This window comes from Asparagus officinalis, chromosome 7 (genome assembly GCF_001876935.1).
Source record: "Asparagus officinalis chromosome 7, Aspof.V1, whole genome shotgun sequence".
Taxonomy (NCBI): domain Eukaryota; kingdom Viridiplantae; phylum Streptophyta; class Magnoliopsida; order Asparagales; family Asparagaceae; genus Asparagus; species Asparagus officinalis.
In genome coordinates, this window is record NC_033800.1 from 18,498,593 (window position 1) to 18,525,256 (window position 26,664).

Genomic DNA, 26,664 nt, shown 5'->3' on the forward strand with positions numbered 1-26,664 from the left:
GGGAAAAGAGAATCTAAGGTGACACCCTAGGCTCCCACCTAAGGACGCGGCCTAGAATTACATCATTTTCTAAATTTTTTTTTTGTGATCCGCTCCGTTGATATATGGGAAAAGTGAATCTAAGGTGACACCCTAGGCTCCCACCTAAGGACGCGGCCTAGAATTACATCATTTTCTAAATTTTTTTTTTGTGATCCGCTCCGTTGAACTTTATCTACACGTTCTTAAACCCAAACACACCAATTTTAGGGTGAACCCGTTGTGTTTTGACCATTCGTTGAGAACTTGATCTACACATTCTTAAACCCAAACACACCAATTTTGGGGTGAACCCGTCGTGTTTTGACCCTTTATTCACTCGCTGTAATTTTAACGGTTTCGAATGAATAGAACTTTTTACACGGCTCAACGAATGGTCAAAACATGAACCCGTTGTGTTTTGACCATTCGTTGAGCCGTGCAAAAAGTTCTATTCATTCGAAACCGTTAAAATTGCAGCGATTGGATAAATGGTCAAAACACGACGGGTTCACTTTGGATAAATGGTCAAAACACGACGGGTTCACCCAAAAATTGGTGTGTTTGGGTTTAGGAATGTGTAGATCAAGTTCAACGGAGCGAAATGTAAAAAAAAATTAAGAAATGATGTGATTTTAGGCCGCGTCCTTATGTGGGAGCCTAGGGTGTATATATATATATATATATATATATATATTAGGAAAATTGTGAATCTAAGGTGACACCCTAGGCTCCCACCTAAGGACGCGGCCTAGAATTACATCATTTCCTAAAAAATTTTATGCGATCCGTTCCGTTAAACTTTATCTACACGTTCTTAAACCCAAACACCCCAATTTTAGGGTGAACCCGTTGTGTTTTGACCATTCGTTGAGCCGTGCAAAAAGTTCTATTCATTCGAAACCGTTAAAATTACGGCGAGTGGATGAAGGGTCAAAACACGACGGGTTCACCCAAAAATTGGTGTGTTTGGGTTTAAGAATGTGTAGATCAAGTTCAACGGAGCGGATCGTAAAAAAAAAAAGGGTTCGAAACCGTTAAAATTGCAGGCGAGTGATAAATGGTCAAAACACAACGGTTCACCCAAAAATTCGTGTTTTGGTGTTTAAGAATGTGTAGATCAAGTTCAACGAGCGGATCGTAAAAAAAAAAAGGAAATGATGTGATTTAGGCCTCGTCTTAGGTGGAGAGCCTAGGGTGTCACCTTAGATTCACTTTCCCTATAAGGGAAAAGTGAATCTAAGGTGACACCCTAGCTCCCACCTAAGGACGCGGCTAGAATTAATCATTTCCTAATTTTATTTTTTGCGATCCGCTCCGTTGAACTTTATTACACGTTCTTAAACCAAACACACAATTTTAGGGTGAACTCGTTGTGTTTGCCATATCGTTAGCCGTGCAAAAGTTCTATCTTTCGAAACGCGTTAAAATTGCAGCGAGTGGATAATGGTCAAAACACGACGGTTCACCAAAAATGGTGTGTTTGGTTTAGGAATGTGTAGATCAAGTTCAACGGAGTGGATCGTAAAAAAAAAAAGAAATGAGTGATTTTAGCCGCGTCCTTAGATGGGAGCCTAGGGTTCACCTAGATTCACTTTCCCTATATGGGAAAAGTGAATCTAAGGTGACACCCTAGGCTCCCACCTAAGGACGCGCTAGAATTACATCATTTCTAAAAAAAATAGATGCGATCCGCTCCGTTAAACTTTAATCTACACGTTCTTAAACCCAAACACCCTAATTTTAGGGTGAACCCGTTGTGTTTTGACCATTCGTTGAGCCGTGCAAAAGTTCTATTCATTCGAACCGTTAAAATTGCAGCGAGTGGATAAATGGTCAAGCACGACGGTTCACCCAAAATTGGTGTGTTTGGGTTAAGAATGTGTAGATTAAGTTCAACGGAGGCGGATCGTAAAAATTAGGAAATGATGTGATTTTAGGCGCGCGTCCTTAGGTGGCGACCTAGGGTGTCATCTAAGATTCACTTTCTCCTATATGGGAAAGTGAATCTAAGGTGACACCTAGGCTCCCACCTAAGGACGTGGCTTAGAATTACATCATTTTTCTAAATTTTTTATGGCGATCCGCTCTGTTAACTTTATCTACACGTTCTTAAACCAAACACACCAATTTTAGGGTGACCCGTTGTGTTGTTTGACATTCGTTATGGCCGTGCAAAAAGTTCTATTCATTCGAACCGTTAAAATTGCAGGGCGATTGGATAATGGTCCAAACACAGACGGGTTCACTTTGGATAATGGTCAAAACACGACGGTTCACCCAAAAATTGGTGTGGTTTGGTTTAGGAATGTGTAGATCAAGTTCCAACGGAGCGAAATGTAAAAAAAATTAAGAAATGATGTGATTTTAGGCCGCGTCTTATGTGGGAGCCTAGGGTGTATATATATATATATATTATATATATATTATGGAAAATTCTTTTATATAAAATATTAGAACATTGGGATTTCTGACATTCTTGAAAGTTATGAGACATACTTTTCTCTTCGTTCTCCCAGAATATTTGGTCATTCACTAGATTATATTAATAATTTATAATGATAATAAAATTTTATAAATATATTATAATTTATTATAAAGAATATTACTTGTATTGAAATAGTAAAATTATTTTTTAATAAATTGTTGTACATAATTATAATTATTAATAATATTATAAATAGGGATTGGTTCTTTGTATTGTAAGAAATATTACCTTGTTCAACGTTATAATATTGTCTTAGTAATAAAAATTGGACGTTATAAATTAAAAATACTTTTATTTAGGAAAATTGTTTTATATAAAAATATTGAATCTTTGAAAATTATGAGACATGCACTTTTTGTTGGAAAGTAAATGTCTCATAAATTTCAAGGATCCAATATTTTTATATAAAGCAATTTTTCTAAATAAAAGTATTCTCAATTTATAACGTACAATTTTTATTACTAAGACGATGTTAGGTAATATTCTTTACAACATAAAGTCATATAATATTAAGAATTATTGCCATTGTTGAACTAATGTTGTAATAAAATATCTAGATGGCATAAATATTTAATAATATAAATTATTTAATTATTTGAATAGTGTTACTTAAACTAATGATTACATTATTATTTAATAATTATACTCTTAAATAAATTGTTTAATAACATAATAATAAGCAAATTTAAATAACTATTAAATGTATGTTAATAATAGTATAAGTACTAATACTAATATAACTTAATTTTTTAATAAATAGTGTAATAAAATAACTTTATATAATATTTATATATCATTTATTAGATAATATAATATTAAATATAAAAAAGATATGTCCACGTGCAAAGCATGTGCACTATACTAGTTTAATAAAATGAACTTGTTTACTTGCATATGTATATTGGAGTCAACTTATTTTCCTTTCCAAACGTTTGCTTGGTTCAAAATCATCCGATCCAATTCCATGATAGTTAGTTCAATGTCCAGATTATATCCGTGTTTGTATTTGCATTATCAAGAAATCGAGGAAACACACTTGGAATTCCCTATACTTAATGAATACAGAGTTGGGTTTTCTTTTTTTAATTACACATGAAGGTTTCTATTTACTCCCAGAATACACCATTTTTTGTCAAATATCAAATAGAATATTGAAGTTTGTTTTATCGTACCAGACACATCTAAACATGGAAACTAATGATTGTGGAGAAGAATTGGAAAAAGCAGATTTTTGGTCATAAGTCGACTCATGCACAGGCATAAGTCGACTTATGGTAAGTCGACTTATGTTGGTGCATGAGTCGACTTACGTTCTGCTCTGGATTGTTGGTTTTTTGCTCTGCCAAGTCGACTTATCAGGTCTGATAAGTCGACTTATGATCTCTTCTCCAGTTGCTGTTTTTCGCTCTGCCAAGTCGACTTATGCAGACTGATAAGTCGACTTATGACGGGTTTTTTGGAAAGTTCAGGTTCCTATTTGCAGTCTGTTTGGGTTTCTGTTTTGGTATAAATACCAATACGATTTGAGGGTTTTGTGAGGAGAGTTTTGGGGTTTTGGAGCACAGAAAAAGAGAGATCTTTCTGAGCTATTTGTTAGGGTTATTGGTTGAGAGATTGAGAGATTTGTTGGTGAGATTAGTTGGTTCGTTTGAGCGATTTGTAATCTCAATTTGTACTCTCCTTCTCTATTAGTGAAAAACCCACCCCCTTCTTGCCCCGTGGACGTAGGCAATTTGCCGAACTACGTAAAACCTTGGTGTTTGTGTTTTGTTTGGTCTTTCTCTCGGCGTTCGTTGGTTTGGTTTCTCAAAGCATCAGTCACAACAAGTGGTATCAGAGCACGGGCAACGCTTGGGCTATTTGGAGGAGTAGATCGCTTTGGAAGTTCATCTAGGGCTTCGTTTGGTGATAAAGGTGGGATCTTTTTTTGTAAAAATCTCGTCTTTTTCAGTTTGGATCTATTTCTCGTTTGTTTCCGCATTGGTTTGGTGGTGCCTTGAGGATTATGGCCGAGAAAGAAGGAGTTGTGGGCAGTACTTCCGGCGTGAAGACCGTCCAAAGCTTGAATATCCACTCAATGAAGATTGATGTGGAAAAGTTCAATGGCACAAACAATTTTGGACTTTGGCGATGCGAAGTCATGGATGCGCTCAACGCGCAAAATTTGGAAGATACGTTGGAGTTGGACGGGAAACCGGACAACATTGATGAGAAGGTTTGGAAAAAGATGAATCGAACGGCGTGTGGTGTGATTAGGTCTTGTCTCACTCAAGATCTAAAGTATGATGTGATCAATGAGACTTCTGCAAAGAAGATTTGGGAGATCCTTGAGAGCAAGTATTTGACCAAGAGTGTGGAGAATCGCTTGCATTTGAAGAGGAGGCTTTACCGCTTCCAGTTGAAGAAAGGAACCTCCATTGGTGATCACATGAACCACTACACGAAGCTTCTTGCGGATTTGGCGAATGTGGATGTTAAGATTGAAGATGAGGACAAGGCGTTGTTGCTATTGAGTTCCTTGCCTGACGAGGAATATGAGACCTTCGTTCTTACTCTTATTAATGGGAAGGCATCTCTTTCGTATAGTGAGGTCACCGCTGCACTTGTGAATTATCAGCTTCGAAAGAAGGATAAGGAGACTTCGTTTGAGCCGGTAGCGGGGGCGTTGGTCGCAAGAGCAAAGGGTCCAAACCGTAGTGGGAGGTCGCAGTCTAGAGGGGCACATCTTGGAGTTCGTAAGAATCAATGTGCCTTTTGCAAAGAAGATGGACATTGGAAAGCCGATTGCCCAAAGTTAGTTGATCGAGCCGGGAAGAATAAGGGAAAAGCTATTCAAGCTTCAGAGGCGAATGTTGTCAAGGCTAGTGGCAACGATTCAGATTCGGATTCTTCGGGCTACTCGTTATCTGCACTGCCGTCAGTTTGTGTTGCCTACTCTACAGAGTGGATATTGGATTCGGGTGCTACATACCACATTTGCCCTAGGAGGGATTGGTTCTCCAGCTTTCAGGAGTTGGAAAGAGGGGATTTCGTGCTCATGGGGAATGATCACAAATGCTCTATTGGTGGTATTGGTACTGTTCGGATCAGGATGAGTGACGGGGTGATTCGGGAGTTGGTTGGAGTGAGGTTCGTTCCTCAGTTGAAGAAGAACATCATTTCACTTGGAGCTTTGGAGGCAGCTGGCTATAGGGTGACCTTGGCGGATGCACGCTTGAAGGTTACATTTGGGTCCATGATTGTGATGAAGGGCGTCAGAAGAAGAAATTTGTATTATTTGCACGGAAGCACGGTGATTGATAGGGAAATGACGACTTCATCAGATTCGGCTAGACTGTGGCATTGTTTGGTGCTGGGGTATATGATTGGTAATACCGTGCATTGGTTGTTGAGGAGTGCTATGACCTGCAGATTGAAGTCCTGTGAGCACATTAGGATGAGCGAGACCGTGGTGGAGTTTGGCACTTCTATCCATCGAGCGAGGGGTCTTTTTGGAGGTGTTCAGTCAGGCATTTGGGGGCCTTCCAAGGAGGCATCATTGGGAGGTAATCGTATCTTGGTTTCCACAGTTGGTGATTGTTCTAGGCATTATTGGGTCGCGACCAGTTCCCGTTGGTGTAAAGTCCTAGAAGTCAACAACAATTGGAAGAAGTGTATTGGCAGAAAGGTAACTCATTGTTTCAGCTTTGGTAGGGGTCCTTTCTTGCGTTGGTGCCGAGCTCACGGCAATAGGAGACACTTCATTGGTGTGGAGACTTTGGGGCGACGAGATGAGATGACAGTTTCGATGGGTCGTTCCTTTCTGGAGGAGGATCGGCGTTTGATGTCGAGCATTGGCATTGGTGTGCGGGCTTCGACATATTTGGGTCATCTTATGCATAGGTCGCCGACTGCTGCTTTAGGAGTTATTAGATCTGGTGGAGCTGCTTCAGATTTTGGGTCGCGTCGGATATTTGGATACCCAGCATTTGGTCACATCGTGGATGTGAGATTGGATCCGATTGCGCGTTTGGGGTTCGGAGGCTCAGTTGATTATCGTTTGGGAGCTTCTGATTTTGTTCTGAGCAGGTATGTCACTTTTGACTCTCGGCAGGTGGAGAGTGTTGATCAGGTCATTTGGATATCGCAGCAGGTGGAGAGTGATGCTACTCCACGTTGGGTGGAGATTACTCCACATACTCCAGATCATACTGCGTCATTTGGGATTCCAGCTAAGGTGACACAGGTTGGAGATCATTTGGTTTTGGATGCAGATGATGGATTGGTTTTGGATTCAGTTGCAGCTGGTAGATATAGTTTGGATATGGCCATTGGTTTACCTCAGGTGGAGGTGTTTGATTTGTCTCAATTTGGGGTCATTGGGAATACTATCAGTTGCAGATCGTTTGGTGATATTGGAGAAGAGTTGCAGACTTTTCTATTTGATTGAGGGCCTTTGGAGGCCGTTTGGGTGAACTACGTGAAGGCTTGATTCCTTGGGCAAAGGATACGTAGGCAGTCATTTTGATGCAGCCGATTTGGTGAGCGACATCGACATTTGGGGTGAGTGTTCGCACTCTCATTTGGGTCTCAGCATGTGAGGCATTTGTTTGGTTGGTGTCGGCTCAGTTTTGGGAAAACTTCGCCGAGGTGGAGAATTGTGGAGAAGAATTGGAAAAAGCAGATTTTTGGTCATAAGTCGACTCATGCACAGGCATAAGTCGACTTATGGTAAGTCGACTTATGTTGGTGCATGAGTCGACTTACGTTCTGCTCTGGATTGTTGGTTTTTTGCTCTGCCAAGTCGACTTATCAGGTCTGATAAGTCGACTTATGATCTCTTCTCCAGTTGCTGTTTTTCGCTCTGCCAAGTCGACTTATGCAGACTGATAAGTCGACTTATGACGGGTTTTTTGGAAAGTTCAGGTTCCTATTTGCAGTCTGTTTGGGTTTCTGTTTTGGTATAAATACCAATACGATTTGAGGGTTTTGTGAGGAGAGTTTTGGGGTTTTGGAGCACAGAAAAAGAGAGATCTTTCTGAGCTATTTGTTAGGGTTATTGGTTGAGAGATTGAGAGATTTGTTGGTGAGATTAGTTGGTTCGTTTGAGCGATTTGTAATCTCAATTTGTACTCTCCTTCTCTATTAGTGAAAACCCACCCCCTTCTTGCCCCGTGGACGTAGGCAATTTGCCGAACCACGTAAAACCTTGGTGTTTGTGTTTTGTTTGGTCTTTCTCTCGGCGATCGTTGGTTTGGTTTCTCAAAGCATCAGTCACAACAATGATAAACAAATAGCCTTGTGGAGGAAAGATATTTTGAGAATATGAAGCCAAATATGCATTTTCAACTTATTTAAGATTGCATACTCATGAATCTGTATCTTGATCCAATGAAAATCAAGAAAGCAGATCTAATTTGGGATTCACTCCTTCCAATAAGCTATCAGGTATAAACTAAATGATCCAAACACAAAAATGTGGTCCGATTTGGATCAGGTTGTCGGGTAAACTTGTACGGCTCCGCCTCTGATCATTCTATTAGACGGGGACATTGTAACATCCCAATTTAGATTCTTGGATGTGCTTGACCAGAATATTATGCTTAAGGTACTCTTGTGTTTACACAATATTATCACTGATGGTAAATACTGTCTGAATTTTTGTGATGAAATGAGATGATTGAATTTCTCTTGTTAGAACATTTTCAGACAGTCCTAAATATTGGAGGAACTTTTCACACAATGTACATACAGTTGGTAAATTTTTAGCTGCTAAACATAAAAGCCTCTTCACATTCCTTCACACACATTTACCACGGTGTCTGATCTCCTGAGAAGTACAACTGGTCCTTGGCAATATCACAGTGTTTCATCTGTGATTAGCGTATCTAAGAACGGAGTGAAACATCTCGGATGTGAAGAAGCTTTTAGTAAGTTAATATAACTGGCCGCATTGCAAGTATAAATGGCCCTTTTCCTGGTTCACTAACCTGTCAGGTACTCCACAACTCCACACTTGAGGACAAATCAGAAAACTACAATAATTGTTTTATATAAGAGAAAACTACCGTGAATTTTTTTTATTACTAAATTACCATGCACATTCATGTGGGTGCACATGGGTTGGATAATTAATAATTAAGGGATGGTCATTTTCAAGTGGGGACTATTTGAATGAGTGGATGAGAATAAGTCACCTCACTACCCAACAACAAGTTTATACTTGATACCAAACATATCCATTTTATATATATATATATATATATTAATATAATATATATATATATATAATCATATATATATATATATTATTATATATATATATATTATAATCATTTCTCACCCTGGTGTCTTGACTTTTACCAAATTGATAATGTAATTGGCAACAATTTTCAACAGATCATGATAATTATTTTTTTTCTTGCCAGTTTTTTGGAAAAATTGTGGTAGTTTTCTCTTAAAAAATGTTTATATAGTCTTCTGCAAACACCTTCTCTAAATGAAAAAGACTAAACTTTTTTTTTCCTTTTTCTTTTTTCTTATTTCCCTTTCAGGAATGTGTTGGTTACTGTCAGGAGCTTTGTAAATTAGCTACACTGAGATGTTATCAGCATGAAAATCTCAGATGACTTGAACGATGATCTTTATATACTCTACCTCCCAACCTATGGATAGGATTGTTCATTTTGGCAGTCTGAGGTTGGAGAGCATGAGTTTTAAAATGATTGTTATGAAAATCAAAGCAAGCATATCAGCATCCTGCCATGACTTGTATAATTCAAATGTACTTGTGACCAAGAGATAGGCAGAATAATAATTATTGTTTACATAAATATATCGCTGCTTGCTCAATGACATTATGGAAGCTTGAGAGGGAATATAGGATACTAACCCCATTGCAGTATCATTGTGCAAAGTATAAAACCCCCTTGAATTTGTCCATGATTGACGGAAAATTTCCTTTAGATCCTCATTTTTCATTTCGAGTAGAAAGGTAAATTCCCATTCTTTTTGAATGTAGTAATCATATCTCAAATAAATTAATCATATATATATATATAATATATATATATATATATATATATATATAATATAATATATATATATATAGAGAGAGAGAGAGAGAGGAGAGAGAGACGAGAGATCCCGAGAGAGATGAGAGAAGAGAGAGAAGAGAGGATGTGTGTGTTGTGTATAGAGCAATTTCGGTAGTAATGTGGCCTAATCTTGTCCCATACATCACACCGAAGAATAGAGCCATAACCATCATTCACCAACTCCAATGCCAGATGTAGCAGACCAAAATTAGGCCGCCATCACTACCAAGTTGCTTGGAGCAACTTGCTATTCAAGTTTTCTCCATTTATCTCATATATATATATATATAGTATATATATATATATATATATATATATATATTATAATATATGTGTGTGTGTGTGATGTGTGTGTGTGTGTGTTCGTGCACGCGGCCGCGCGTGGGGTGTGTGTGGGTGTGTTTGTGTGTGAAAACTTGTGTCAACTTTAAGTGGATGGGAATAGTGTTGGGATGCACAAACCCCCCCTGATGCGATTTGGAAATAGAGATTTAGGAGAGAAAAGAGAGAAAAAATCAAACAATCTCAAAACACACAAGATATTACGTGGGCTTCGCTTCTCAAGTTGTAGAGAAACTACTTCACACGGCCGCCCGCAGGGAGAAAAAATTAAAATTATTTTTTCGTCTCTTTTACATCATGCCTAACAACCCTTTTATAGAACTTAAGGTTTTTAACCACAAAAAAGGAAACATAACAAAACAGGTCATTAATTCGAATCTGGGTCAAACCCAACTCCGGTCGACCGCCGCCACCAACATCCGGTCGACCGCGACGAATCTTTTCATGATCGAGCTCTCTTGGCTGGGCGGTCGACCGCAGCGCCATGTTGCGGTCGACCGCGACGAAGACAAAAACTCCGGCCTGCTCTCTGGACTTTGAGCGGTCGACGCAGCGCCACGTGCGCGTCGACCGCGATGAGCTCCTGCGCCTGTGCACCCAGCTTGGCACGACGTCGGTCGACCGCCGCGCCATGGCGGTCGACCGCAATGCAAAACTGCCTGCTTCGTCGTTTTTGCTTGAACTCCGCCATCGTCGATCCTGTTCATCCTGTTCCAGCCCTTTGTTCCTCCTCTCTTCTGAAATGTAGGGCCATGTCTGATAGTTAGGCCTTCACATATCCTAAAACAATCTTCCCACTTGGAGACTAATCTATCAATCTCTTGCAACTCTCTCTGCGGCGACGGCCGCCATATTATCAAGTGCTAGGGAACTGAAGTTGAACACAACTTCAGTTTCTTGTAGTGACACACTTGGTAAGCATATCAGCTGTTGTTCTTGCTTCCTTAAATCTTCACAAGTTTCCAACATGTCTCGTACAACGCTGATCTTATGAAGTTTGGTATGCGGACTGTATGTGGTTTGGTCCTTAGCATGAAAGCGTAGATTCTTTGCCAAATTGAATGCGCATACTGGCTATCACAACTGTTAGCGCACAACTCTTCTCATTCTATCTGTCCCAGCTCTTCTAAGAACCCTGCAACCATATCATTCTCCTTGCTTGCCTCTGTCACTAGCAACATATTCAGCCTCTGCGTTGATAAGGCAACCATCTTCTGCAACTGAGAAATCAAACTAATAGCTGTTAGAGCCAAGTAAATACATATCATGTCAGCTGCCTTCTTCTCTCGGTCTATCTCCACCAGCATAGTCTGCATCAACAAAACCCTGATAGGACTAACTTTGCCTCTCCTGAAGCATAAGCAATTTCTATAGTACCTCGCAGGTATCTCAGAATCCACTTTACTGCCTTCCCAGTGCTGCTCTTCTGGATCTGACATAAATCTGCTCACAGCTTCCCACTGCATGGGCAATGTCAGTCTCCCCACGTGCATACCATGGCGTACATAAGGCTTCGTGGCTGAAGCATAAGGAAATCATTAGCCATGTAATCTTTCTCTCAAGTCTCGGGGCACTGCCTCCTTTATTCAACATCTGAAATGATATTGCTAACGGGTATAACGTGTGCGCTGAGGCCTTAGCACCACTTATCCCGAAATCTCTCAAGCCACCCGTCGAATAATACCTCGGCTAGATAGTCGTAGGTGCCTAAGCTTTGTCTCTGCGATCTTCATTCCAATATCTGCTTCGCTTGCGCCAGGTCCCTTCATGTCAAACTCAACTCGACAGTTGCTTCTTCAGCTTTCTTGATCTGCTCTCAAGTCTGAACTGGCCACAAGATGTCGTCGACATATAGGAGGCAGTGATGACTGTAAACTCTTGTCAAACTCTTTGACAAAACAGCAATGATCAGCATTGCACCTGGAATAACCGTTCCTGGTGCTGAATCCATCAAACTTTTCCTCCGCTCCAATTGTCTTGAAGCTTGTTAGGCCGTACAAGCTTCTTCTTTCAATCTGCATAACCATCTCCTCTTTTCCCTTACTGAGTAAACCCCTCTGGCTGCTGCATATATATCTCTTCCCTATATCACCGTGCGAGGAAAGCTGCTTTACATCTAGCTGCTCGAGATGTAGATCTTCAGCATGCAACAATACTCAGGAACTGTTACTGCATGGTAAGTCAGTTTGTTTTGACTAACTGGGAGAGAAGATCTCATGTGTAATCAATCCTTCTCTCTGCTGCAAATCCTTGACCACCAATCTGGCCTTGTATCTCTGGAAAAACCATCATGTTCCTCTTTAATTCTGGTACACCCATTTATTGCTCAAGGCCTTATTTTTTCCCGGTTGCGTAGCTTCGCCAATTCCGAATGTCTTGTTGTGTGTTCAAGGATTTTATTCATCTTTCGATGAGCCCGAGCTCCCACGATTGCTCGCAATCATCCACTCGAAGGCCTCATCATAACTTTCTGGTTCTCTACCGTCACTCAACAATAGGTAGTTGGAAGATGGAGCTCTGGTCTGTATGATGGGTACTTCGGGATTAGGCTGGGGACTCTAGCCTGACCGCCTCAACTCTCTGACGGGCGGAACAGGCCTCTTCATCTTCATCCGCCCCCTCTGAAGTGGTCCCATCCATCCATCTCAATTCTTCCTTCTCAGAACTAGCTTTCGGGATTGCCTCCTACCTGAGCATCATCTGACTCAAATACGTAGGATCCACTCTGCCATCGAGCTAGGAGCTGAACATGCATCACGGCTCTTTGTAGCAGGACTGATTCGTTAAAGACCACATTCCCTGCTTCTTTGATGATTTTTTTATTCTGCTGTCTCAGAACTTGTAGCAAACTCATCTCCGCCATAGCCAACAAAGAAACATATTTTAGGACTTCAGCGATCGAGTTTGCTCATAACATGATCACTCAGATGTAACATATGAAACACATCCAAATATATCTCAGGATTGAAAAGATTTACCTGCTTTCCACTCCATACTTCTTCAAAGGTATTTTGTGCTTCCAAAAGGACTGTGTAGCTGTCCCCGGTTTGATCAAGAGGCACGCTGTGTTGACTGGTTCTGCCGCAGAATTGCTTTTGGAAAACCTGCTTGTAACCGCAACTTCTGGCTGCTCATCATGTCAAGGTTTCCTGTTCGATGCGTTTCATTGCTACGCCATTCGCTGGGTTTTACCTGGCACTGTCCCTCTCTAATCTAATGCCGCTGTCATAACAGAAACTTCTTGAACTCGAGTCTTCATACTCGCCAGCCGTTGTCAGAACGAAGCTTCTTGTATCCCTTCAAACCGCGTTCTCGTTATCTCAAACCATAGCTTCACATCTCTTGAAGACTTCAAACACTTCTGATTTCGTGTTTAATGAAATAGACCCAAGTCTTACCTCGAGTTGTATCGATCTATGAACGGTCACAAATACTAACCTTTCGCCGGTGAGGAACTGATGCTGGACCCCACACATCTGTGTGAACTAACTTCAAGCTTCCCTTCCTTAGGGGTTCTGCCAACCCTTTGAAGCTACTTCTCTTTTGTTTCCCTAGAATTGCAGCTTTCACACTAGGTCAATATTCAGCCGATCTTCAAACCTGGTAACTTCACGTTCCGATTGCTAACTTATTAGGCCTTTGCTTACTCATTCGACCTTAACCTCTGGTGCCCACAAATTTGCGCGTCTTCAGGCCTCAAGCCACTTGCCAATGGCAGCCTCGTGCATCTATCAGTCATGTAGAGACGATCCGTCTTCGGTCACACGGGCAACAACCATGGATCCCTTTGTAACCTTCCATGTATCACAATGCAAAGGCTTGATACGTAATCCCTCTTTCGCCAATGTCCTATAAAGGAAAATCCAGATTTTTCCTCAAGCTAGGCAACATGTCGCACATCGCTCAGCTTTCCACTATAGACCCATTGCAGCTTTGATTGCACGACTCCTTTCAACAATATACGAAGGCTGATCATCACCAAGGGTAGCTTTTTCTAGGCTTTCCTGCAAAACATAGCTTCTCAAATAAAATCTCCATTTGAGGCTTACGCATGAAACGAAGCTCCTGAATCAGCACCCACGAATTTCAGTTTTGCTCTCCAACGACAGATTAGGGGCTATCATCTTGATCTCCTCTAGGCCACCGGTTCGCGTTCAGTTTTTCTCCTTAGTCTTCTCTTGGGTTCTCGGCACTGTTTTTCATAGTGGCCAAAACTTTGCCACAATTTCCAGCATCAATTCCTTCTTGCCCTTGTGGTTCCTGCAACTTTGGCCTTCCGTCCTCGAGTTAGATCTTCCTCGCGCATATTCCCATCTATTTCTGTTTTTTCTTTCTGTTTTCTTCTCTGCTCTCAAGATTCAATGCCGGACCTTGAATTTAGAATTCCTTCTCTCTTGCCCTTTCTAATCTCCTCAGTCAATAATCATCGTCTACCACCTCTGAAAACTTCAGTTATTGATTTGCCACGATGATCCGCCTAATCGAGCATAACGTACCCTTCCAACTCTCGCGGCAATTGACCAAGTATCAAGAGGGCTTGGATTTTCATCTGTCAACTGAATATTGACCGAGTTTAGTTGACCGTGATCTCGTTAAGACTGCTTCAATGTTCATTGATTTCTGATCCTCGGAACATCCTCAAATTAAATAGCTTTTTAATGAATGCTACCTTATTCGCCCGCCAGCAAGCGGCTGCTCATACGATACTGGGACAACGCCGCCTATGAGATCCGCGCGTATTTCTGATTCTTGATGTGAACGCTACTGATTTAGACAAGGTCAACCTTGCATCCTCCAATGGCCTTCTCATCCATAGCTTCCAATCCGCCGCATGCCTTCATACTCTAGTCGGCTTCTTCCCCAATGCGGTAGGTATAGATCCTTCTGATGGGTTAGAGGTAGTTTTCCATCTGCATCTATCCAGAAAAAAAATGGAATTAAAGGGAGAAAAACCCGAAGTTTGTTCATCAAGCTTCTTCAATCTTGGATGGCCTTCCTCAGATCCCATTTGTCTCTGACCTACAAATCGCTCGCGCCGAAACCTGAATCGCTCTGATACCAATTGCTTTGGGGATGCACAACCCCCCTGATGCGATTTGGGAATAGAGATTTAGGAGAGAAGAGAGAAAATCAAAACAATCTCAACACACAAGATTTACGTGGTTTCGCTTCTCAATGTCGAGAAACTACGTCCGGAGGAAGAGATTTTCAATGACATCAAACAAGAATAAAATAGAAAACAACAATGTATTAAAATTACTTTCTATAATATTTCCAAATATTATCAAACAAAAGTAAATGAAGAGGAAGAGTTCTACTTCCATTACTTCTAAAAATAAATAAAACAAACAAAAAAATACTATTTCCGCACTTCCTACTTCATAGTTATTGGAAGTTACTACTTCCCTAATCCTATTTCTTAACTTCCAAATACTCTATTATCGCAACGGGCCTTATAATGGTAATATTCTTACATCGTAGAAGGGATCAAAGTTAAAACGAACTATACATAATCAAAGAAGTTTAGTGGTACTAAAATGCGGACGTAAGCCTTCTAAATTGACTCCTTATTTCAGCCCGCAAAATTTAAATGTTATTTGGTCGCGGGTGGGCCAGGCCCATGCAACAATTGTAACACCCAAGGCGATACTTATTTGCAACACACAAAAATTTTTAATTTGATTTGTCGTAAGGGGGTGCGCCAGGCCCGTGCCGCAGTCCGCAAAACATAGGCGGACGCTTGAGGAACCCCAATAGCAAGCAATGTAGCGGGTCCTCCCCAACAAAATTATTTAACATCATAGTAAGCCGATGACCCACGTATCAAGATATTAAACCTGATAGCAACAGATACTACACTTGATCTTAAGGCCAAAAGGCGAGAAAGGTATGCTTCGAAACGGGCCTGTGAACGTGGCCTTTTTTTATCCCCGTGGCTGCATGTTGCGCTGATAACGCAGGCGATGTGGACTAAAAAAAAAAAAGATAGAAGTCGGTTCTCCCGCCGCCAAATGCAATTGCACGTGACCGCTCACGCTGACGAGTGAGGCGCTGTTTTTGTTAAGCAGTTTGGCCATTCCTCCAAAACTTGTCCAATATTTATTAAAAATTTAAATTATCTTTTCTTTTTGCAATATAAATAGAAGATTATTATGCTATAAACTTTATTCTATTGGCAGGATAATTGGACTAAATAAGACATTTTGACAGAGCTTATAATAAAGGCGATTTTTTTTTTAAAAAAGATCGAGTTTTGCTAAATAATTAGCAAAATCAGACCATTGTTAACTAATTATTTAGCAATCGATCTCTTTTGACACAGGACTACTAGTCCCGTATGTTGGGTGAACTAATCACCGATTAGTGTACCCAAAAAACATACGGGACTCTACTCGCACATTATGTTTTGAGCACTCATCTGTTATCCCAGCAAACCCACGGCAAAACAATAACGGACAAAAATGAAGTGCTCCTAAACAATAGGAGACTAATTAGTCCCGTATGTTTTCTGAGTGAACTAAATCAGTGTTAGTTCACCCCAAAACTTATGGGAATAATAGTCCGTATGTTTTGAGCTGGGCGTTTTTTAAAATCGACACTCTTTTTGACTTTGTTGGCCAAAGAGACCGATTTTGCTAAATAATTAGTAAAATGACGCGATTTGCTAATTATTTAGGCAAAATCGTGCTTTTTTTAAAAATTCCATATAATAAACTTTAGGCAATAACAAAGTAAGTTACAGAAGCATCTTTCTGAAGTTTATATGATAAAATCTCACTAGAGTCTTTCACATGACCACTTATCTCTCTTTTAATTTCTACAAAATAACTTGGATTTAGAAACTAAAATTCAAATAATAGCAATTACGGACAGCTCCCACATAAAAACACACACAATTGCCACACACACACACACACACACACACACAATACATATAATATATAATATATAATATATATATATATATAGAGAGAGAGAGACGAGAGAGAGCGCAAAACTCCTATCAAACTTAAGTTGAATGTCGCACCATGCGTCCACCAAGGTTCCTAACCACACATTTATTATATATAAAACACATTTTTAATATAATACAAGATCCGCTAGGCAATAATGAGTGATTAAAAACTTTGTGGACACACTATTTGGTTAGGATATGTGAAGCTAAACATCAGCAGCATGCCCTACATTTCAGAAGAGAGGAGGAACAAAGCTGGAACAGGATGAACATGATCGAGCGATGGCGGAGTTCAAGCAAAAACGACGAAGGAGGCGGTTTTCTGCATCGCGGTCACTGGCCATTGGCGCGGCGGTCGACGACGTCGTGCACAGCTAGGGTGCACAAGGCCAGGAGCTCATCGCGGTCAACCGCACGTGGCGCTGCGGTCGACCGCTCAAAAGTCCAGAGAGCAGGCCCGGAGTTTTGTCTTCGTCGGCGGTCGACCGCACATGGCGCATGCGGTCGACGCCCAAATCCCAGAGAGCTCGATCAGGAATAGGATTCGTCGGGCGGTCGACCGATGTGGTGGCGGCGGTCGACCGGAGTCGGTTTTGACGGCCCAGATTCCGAATTATGACCTGTTTTGTCTGTTTCCTTTTTTGTTGGTTAAACCCTTAAGTCTATAAAGGGGTTGATTTAGGGCCATGATGTAAAGAGACGAAAAAATAGTGATTTTTCGCCGACTTGCGGCGGCCGTGGACGTAGTTTCTCGACATTGAGAAGCGAAACCACGTAAATCTTGTGTGTTGAGATTGTTTTGATTTTCTCTCTTCTCTCCTAAATCTCTATTCCCAAATCGCATCAGGGGGGTTGTGCATCCCCAAAGCAATTGGTATCAGAGCGATTCAGGTTTCGGCGCGAGCGATTTGTAGGTCAGAGACAAATGGGATCTGAGGAAGGCCATCCAAGATTGAAGAAGCTTGATGAACAAACTTCGGGTTTTTCTCCCTTTAATTCCATTTTTTTTCTGGATAGATGCAGATGGAAAACTACCTCTAACCCATCAGAAGGATCTATACCTACCGCATTGGGGAAGAAGCCGACTAGAGTATGAAGGCATGCGGCGGATTGGAAGCTATGGATGAGAAGGCCATTGGAGGATGCAAGGTTGACCTTGTCTAAATCAGTAGCGTTCACATCAAGAATCAGAAATACGCGCGGATCTCATAGGCGGCGTTGTCCCAGTATCGTATGAGCAGCCGCTTGCTGGCGGGCGAATAAGGTAGCATTCATTAAAAAGCTATTTAATTTGAGGATGTTCCGAGGATCAGAAATCAATGAACATTGAAGCAGTCTTAACGAGATCACGGTCAACTAAACTCGGTCAATATTCAGTTGACAGATGAAAATCCAAGCCCTCTTGATACTTGGTCAATTGCCGCGAGAGTTGGAAGGGTACGTTATGCTCGATTAGGCGGATCATCGTGGCAAATCAATAACTGAAGTTTTCAGAGGTGGTAGACGATGATTATTGACTGAGGAGATTAGAAAGGGCAAGAGAGAAGGAATTCTAAATTCAAGGTCCGGCATTGAATCTTGAGAGCAGAGAAGAAAACAGAAAGAAAAAACAGAAATAGATGGGAATATGCGCGAGGAAGATCTAACTCGAGGACGGAAGGCCAAAGTTGCAGGAACCACAAGGGCAAGAAGGAATTGATGCTGGAAATTGTGGCAAAGTTTTGGCCACTATGAAAAACAGTGCCGAGAACCCAAGAGAAGACTAAGGAGAAAAACTGAACGCGAACCGGTGGCCTAGAGGAGATCAAGATGATAGCCCCTAATCTGTCGTTGGAGAGCAAAACTGAAATTCGTGGGTGCTGATTCAGGAGCTTCGTTTCATGCGTAAGCCTCAAATGGAGATTTTATTTGAGAAGCTATGTTTTGCAGGAAAGCCTAGAAAAAGCTACCCTTGGTGATGATCAGCCTTCGTATATTGTTGAAAGGAGTCGTGCAATCAAAGCTGCAATGGGTCTATAGTGGAAAGCTGAGCGATGTGCGACATGTTGCCTAGCTTGAGGAAAAATCTGGATTTTCCTTTATAGGACATTGGCGAAAGAGGGATTACGTATCAAGCCTTTGCATTGTGATACATGGAAGGTTACAAAGGGATCCATGGTTGTTGCCCGTGTGACCGAAGACGGATCGTCTCTACATGACTGATAGATGCACGAGGCTGCCATTGGCAAGTGGCTTGAGGCCTGAAGACGCGCAAATTTGTGGGCACCAGAGGTTAAGGTCGAATGAGTAAGCAAAGGCCTAATAAGTTAGCAATCGGAACGTGAAGTTACCAGGTTTGAAGATCGGCTGAATATTGACCTAGTGTGAAAGCTGCAATTCTAGGGAAACAAAAGAGAAGTAGCTTCAAAGGGTTGGCAGAACCCCTAAGGAAGGGAAGCTTGAAGTTAGTTCACACAGATGTGTGGGGTCCAGCATCAGTTCCTCACCGGCGAAAGGTTAGTATTTGTGACCGTTCATAGATCGATACAACTCGAGGTAAGACTTGGGTCTATTTCATTAAACACGAAATCAGAAGTGTTTGAAGTCTTCAAGAGATGTGAAGCTATGGTTTGAGATAACGAGAACGCGGTTTGAAGGGATACAAGAAGCTTCGTTCTGACAACGGCTGGCGAGTATGAAGACTCGAGTTCAAGAAGTTTCTGTTATGACAGCGGCATTAGATTAGAGAGGGACAGTGCCAGGTAAAACCCAGCGAATGGCGTAGCAATGAAACGCATCGAACAGGAAACCTTGACATGATGAGCAGCCAGAAGTTGCGGTTACAAGCAGGTTTTCCAAAAGCAATTCTGCGGCAGAACCAGTCAACACAGCGTGCCTCTTGATCAAACCGGGGACAGCTACACAGTCCTTTTGGAAGCACAAAATACCTTTGAAGAAGTATGGAGTGGAAAGCAGGTAAATCTTTTCAATCCTGAGATATATTTGGATGTGTTTCATATGTTACATCTGAGTGATCATGTTATGAGCAAACTCGATCGCTGAAGTCCTAAAATATGTTTCTTTGTTGGCTATGGCGGAGATGAGTTTGCTACAAGTTCTGAGACAGCAGAATAAAAAAATCATCAAAGAAGCAGGGAATGTGGTCTTTAACGAATCAGTCCTGCTACAAAGAGCCGTGATGCATGTTCAGCTCCTAGCTCGATGGCAGAGTGGATCCTACGTATTTGAGTCAGATGATGCTCAGGTAGGAGGCAATCCCGAAAGCTAGTTCTGAGAAGGAAGAATTGAGATGGATGGATGGGACCACTTCAGAGGGGGCGGATGAAGATGAAGAGGCCTGTTCCGCCCGTCAGAGAGTTGAGGCGGTCAGGCTAGAGTCCCCAGCCTAATCCCGAAGTACCCATCATACAGACCAGAGCTCCATCTTCCAACTACCTATTGTTGAGTGACGGTAGAGAACCAGAAAGTTATGATGAGGCCTTCGAGTGGATGATTGCGAGCAATCGTGGGAGCTCGGGCTCATCGAAAGATGAATAAAATCCTTGAACACACAACAAGACATTCGGAATTGGCGAAGCTACGCAACCGGGAAAAAATAAGGCCTTGAGCAATAAATGGGTGTACCAGAATTAAAGAGGAACATGATGGTTTTTCCAGAGATACAAGGCCAGATTGGTGGTCAAGGATTTGCAGCAGAGAGAAGGATTGATTACACATGAGATCTTCTCTCCCAGTTAGTCAAAACAAACTGACTTACCATGCAGTAACAGTTCCTGAGTATTGTTGCATGCTGAAGATCTACATCTCGAGCAGCTAGATGTAAAGCAGCTTTCCTCGCACGGTGATATAGGGAAGAGATATATATGCAGCAGCCAGAGGGGTTTACTCAGTAAGGGAAAAGAGGAGATGGTTATGCAGATTGAAAGAAGAAGCTTGTACGGCCTAACAAGCTTCAAGACAATTGGAGCGGAGGAAAAGTTTGATGGATTCAGCACCAGGAACGGTTATTCCAGGTGCAATGCTGATCATTGCTGTTTTGTCAAAGAGTTTGACAAGAGTTTACAGTCATCACTGCCTCCTATATGTCGACGACATCTTGTGGCCAGTTCAGACTTGAGAGCAGATCAAGAAAGCTGAAGAAGCAACTGTCGAGTTGAGTTTGACATGAAGGGACCTGGCGCAAGCGAAGCAGATATTGGAATGAAGATCGCAGAGACAAAGCTTAGGCACCTACGACTATCTAGCCGAGGTATTATTCGACGGGTGGCTTGAGAGATTTCGGGATAAGTGGTGCTAAGGCCTCAGCGCACACGTTATACCCGTTAGCAATATCATTTCAGATGTTGAATAAAGGAGGCAGTGCCCCGAGACTTGAGAGAAAGATTACATGGCTAATGATTTCCTTATGCTTCAGCCACGAAGCCTTATGTACGCCATGGTATGCACGTGGGGAGACTGACATTGCCCATGCAGTGGGAAGCTGTGAGCAGATTTATGTCAGATCCAGAAGAGCAGCACTGGGAAGGCAGTAAAGTGGATTCTGAGATACCTGCGAGGTACTATAGAAATTGCTTATGCTTCAGGAGAGGCAAAGTTAGTCCTATCAGGGTTTTGTTGATGCAGACTATGCTGGTGGAGATAGACCGAGAGAAGAAGGCAGCTGACATGATATGTATTTACTTGGCTCTAACAGCTATTAGTTTGATTTCTCAGTTGCAGAAGATGGTTGCCTTATCAACGCAGAGGCTGAATATGTTGCTAGTGACAGAGGCAAGCAAGGAGAATGATATGGTTGCAGGGTTCTTAGAAGAGCTGGGACAGATAGAATGAGAAGAGTTGTGCGCTAACAGTTGTGATAGCCAGTATGCGCATTCAATTTGGCAAAGAATCTACGCTTTCATGCTAAGGACCAAACCACATACAGTCCGCATACCAAACTTCATAAGATCAGCGTTGTACGAGACATGTTGGAAACTTGTGAAGATTTAAGGAAGCAAGAACAACAGCTGATATGCTTACCAAGTGTGTCACTACAAGAAACTGAAGTTGTGTTCAACTTCAGTTCCCTAGCACTTGATAATATGGCGGCCGTCGCCGCAGAGAGAGTTGCAAGAGATTGATAGATTAGTCTCCAAGTGGGAAGATTGTTTTAGGATATGTGAAGGCCTAACTATCAGACATGGCCCTACATTTCAGAAGAGAGGAGGAACAAAGGGCTGGAACAGGATGAACAGGATCGACGATGGCGGAGTTCAAGCAAAAACGACGAAGCAGGCAGTTTTGCATTGCGGTCGACCGCCATGGCGCGGCGGTCGACCGACGTCGTGCCAAGCTGGGTGCACAGGCGCAGGAGCTCATCGCGGTCGACGCGCACGTGGCGCTGCGTCGACCGCTCAAAGTCCAGAGAGCAGGCCGGAGTTTTTGTCTTCGTCGCGGTCGACCGCAACATGGCGCTGCGGTCGACCGCCCAGCCAAGAGAGCTCGATCATGAAAAGATTCGTCGCGGTCGACCGGATGTTGGTGGCGGCGGTCGACCGGAGTTGGGTTTGACCCAGATTCGAATTAATGACCTGTTTTGTTATGTTTCCTTTTTTGTGGTTAAAAACCTTAAGTTCTATAAAAGGGTTGTTAGGCATGATGTAAAAGAGACGAAAAAATAATTTTAATTTTTTCTCCCTGCGGGCGGCCGTGTGAAGTAGTTTCTCTACAACTTGAGAAGCGAAGCCCACGTAATATCTTGTGTGTTTTGAGATTGTTTGATTTTTTCTCTCTTTTCTCTCCTAAATCTCTATTTCCAAATCGCATCAGGGGGGGTTTGTGCATCCCAACACTATTCCCATCCACTTAAAGTTGACACAAGTTTTCACACACAAACACACCCACACACACCCCACGCGCGGCCGCGTGCACGAACACACACACACACACATCACACACACACACATATATTATAATATATATATATATATATATATATATATATACTATATATATATATATATGAGATAAATGGAGAAAACTTGAATAGCAAGTTGCTCCAAGCAACTTGGTAGTGATGGCGGCCTAATTTTGGTCTGCTACATCTGGCATTGGAGTTGGTGAATGATGGTTATGGCTCTATTCTTCGGTGTGATGTATGGGACAAGATTAGGCCACATTACTACCGAAATTGCTCTATACACAACACACACATCCTCTCTTCTCTCTCTTCTCTCATCTCTCTCGGGATCTCTCGTCTCTCTCTCCTCTCTCTCTCTCTCTCTATATATATATATATTATATTATATATATATATATATATATATATATATTATATATATATATATGATTAATTTATTTGAGATATGATTACTACATTCAAAAAGAATGGGAATTTACCTTTCTACTCGAAATGAAAAATGAGGATCTAAAGGAAATTTTCCGTCAATCATGGACAAATTCAAGGGGGTTTTATACTTTGCACAATGATACTGCAATGGGGTTAGTATCCTATATTCCCTCTCAAGCTTCCATAATGTCATTGAGCAAGCAGCGATATATTTATGTAAACAATAATTATTATTCTGCCTATCTCTTGGTCACAAGTACATTTGAATTATACAAGTCATGGCAGGATGCTGATATGCTTGCTTTGATTTTCATAACAATCATTTTAAAACTCATGCTCTCCAACCTCAGACTGCCAAAATGAACAATCCTATCCATAGGTTGGGAGGTAGAGTATATAAAGATCATCGTTCAAGTCATCTGAGATTTTCATGCTGATAACATCTCAGTGTAGCTAATTTACAAAGCTCCTGACAGTAACCAACACATTCCTGAAAGGGAAATAAGAAAAAAGAAAAAGGAAAAAAAAAGTTTAGTCTTTTTCATTTAGAGAAGGTGTTTGCAGAAGACTATATAAACATTTTTTAAGAGAAAACTACCACAATTTTTCCAAAAAACTGGCAAGAAAAAAAATAATTATCATGATCTGTTGAAAATTGTTGCCAATTACATTATCAATTTGGTAAAAGTCAAGACACCAGGGTGAGAAATGATTATAATATATATATATATAATAATATATATATATATATGATTATATATATATATATATTATATTAGCAACAATTTTCAATAGTTCATGATATTTTCTGCAGTTTTGAAAATTTGTGGTAGTTTTCTCTTAAAAAATGTTTATAATAGTCTTCTGCAAACACCTCTCTAAATGAAAAAGACTAAACTTTTTTTTTCCTTTTTCTTTTTCTTTTCCCCTTTTCAGGAATGTGTTGGTTTACTGTCAGGAGCTTGTAATTAGCTACACTGAGATGTATCAGCAGAAAATCTCAGATGATTGAACGATGATCTTTATATACTCTACTCCCAACCATGGATAGGATTGTTCATTTGGCAGTCGAGGTTGGGAGAGATGAGTTTTAAAATGATGTTCTGAAAATCAAAGAAGCATAATCAGCATGCTGCATGACTTGTATAATTCAAATGTACTTGTGACCAAGAGATAGGAGAATAGTAATATTGTTTAATAAAATTATCGCTCTGCTCAATGACATTATGAATCTTGAGAAGGGAATATAGTGATACTAACCCCATTGCAGTATCATTGTGCAAATTATAAAAACCCCCTTAAATTTGTCATGATTGACGGAAAATTCCTTTAGCATCCTCATTTTCATTTCGAGTAGAGTAATCACCATTCTTTTTGAATGTAGCTATCAATTGCTCAAATATATGATCATTATATAATATATATAATATTATATATATATATATATATATATATATATATATATATATATAGAGAGAGAGAGAGAGAGAGAGAGAGAGAGAGATCGAGAGAGAGAGAGAAGAGAGAGAGAGAGAGGAGTGTGTGTGTTGTGTTAGAGCAATTGTCGGTAGTAATGCTGGCCGTAATTTGTCCCTACATTCACACCCGAAGATAGGCCTTAACCATCATTCACCAACTCCAATGCAGATGTAGAGACCAAAATTAGGCGCCAATCACTACCAAGTTGCTTGAGCAACTTGCCTATTCAAGTTTTCTCTATTTATCTCATATATATATATATATATAGTATATATATATTATATATATATATATATATAATATATGTGTGTGTGTGTGATGGTGTGTGTGTGTGTGTTGTGCCGCGCGCCGCGCGTCGCGTGGTGTGTGTGTGGTGTGTTTGTGTTGAAAATTGTGTCAACTTAAGTGGGATGAGGAATAGGTGTTGGGATGCACAATACCCCCTGATGCGATTTGGAAATAGAGATTTAGGAGGAAAAAGAGAAAAATCAAACAATCTCAAACACACAAGATTTACGTGGTTCGGCTTCTCAATGTGAGAAACTCGTCCACGGCCCGCCGCAGGAGAAAATTCTTATTTTTTCGTCTCTTTAACATCATGCCCCTAATCAACCTTTTATAGGACTAAGGGTTTACCAAACAAAAAAGGCAAACATAACAAAAACGGTCATAATTCGAAACTGGGCCAAAACCCGACTCCGGTCGACCGCAGCACCACGTGCGGTCGACCGCGACGAATCCTATTTCTGATCGAGCTCTCTGGACTTTGGGCGGTCGACCGCAGCGCCATGTGCGGTCGACCGCGACGAAGACAAAACTCCGGCCTGCTCTCTGGACTTTGAGCGGTCGACCGCAGCGCCACGTGCGGTCGACCGCGATGAGCTCCTGGCCTGTGCACCCAGCTGTGCACGACGTCGGTCGACCGCCGCGCCATGGCCGGTCGACCGCAATGCAGAAAACTGCCTCCTTCGTCGTTTTTGCTTGAACTCCGCCATCGTCGATCCTGTTCATCCTGTTCCAGCTTTGTTCCTCCTCTCTTCTGAAATGTAGGGCATGTCTGATAGTTAGGCTTCACATATCCTAACAATCTCCCACTTGGAGACTAATCTATCAATCTCTTCCAACTCTCTCTGCGGCGACGGCCTCCATATTATCAAGTGCTGAGGCCAACTGAAGTTGAACACAACTTCAGTTTCTCTGTAGTGACAACATTGGTAAGCATATCAGCTGGGTTCTTGCTTCCTTAAATCTTCACAAGTTCCAACATGTCCTCGTACAACGCTGATCTTATGAAGTGGTAGCGGACCTGTATGTGTTTGGTCCTTGCATGAAAAGCGGGATTCTTTGCCAAATGAATTGCGCTCTGGCTATCACAATGTAGGACACTCTTCTCATTCTTCTGTCCCAGCTCTTCTAAGAAACCCTGCAACCATATCATCTCCTTGCTTGCCTCTGTCACAGCAACATATTCAGCCTCTGTCGTTGATAAGGCAACGATCTTCTGCAACTGAGAAATCCAACTAATAGCTGTAGAGCCCAAAGTAAATACATATCATGTAGTGCTTCTTCTCTGGTCTATCTCACCAGCATAGTCTGCATCAACAAAACCCTGTAGGACTAACTTGCCTCTCCTGAAGCATAAGCAATCTTCTATAGTACCTCGCAGGTATCTCAGAATCCACTTTACTGCTTCCCAGTGCTGCTCTCCTGGATCTGACATAAATCTGCTCACAGCTCCCACTGCATGGGCAATGTCAGGTCTCGTGCATACCATGGCGTACATAAGGCTTCCAATGGCTGAAGCATATGGAACCTTAGCCATGTATTCCTTCTCTTCATCAGTCTCGGGGCACTGCTCCTTAGTCAATCTGAAATGACTAGCTAACGGTGTGCTGACGGCCTTAGCACCACTCATCCCGAATCTCTCAAGCACCCGTCGAATATACTCGGCCTGAGATAGTCGTAGTGTGCCTAAGAC

The 26,664-nt window shown here is 41.5% G+C and overlaps 1 protein-coding gene across 2 annotated transcripts in view; it reads left to right on the forward strand.

Annotated features, from left to right (window-relative positions):
* LOC109848461 (transmembrane protein 87A) overlaps positions 1-24,482 on the forward strand; it is a 35,385-nt gene extending 10,903 nt beyond the window's left edge. The window contains exon 6 of one of the 2 annotated variants that reach the window (XM_020417963.1): positions 24,144-24,482. The gene's annotated coding sequence lies outside the window, so the exon portion shown is untranslated. Of the gene's footprint in view, positions 1-9,039; positions 9,072-24,143 lie in introns of those variants that run through there. The other variant, XM_020417964.1, reaches the window with a different exon arrangement.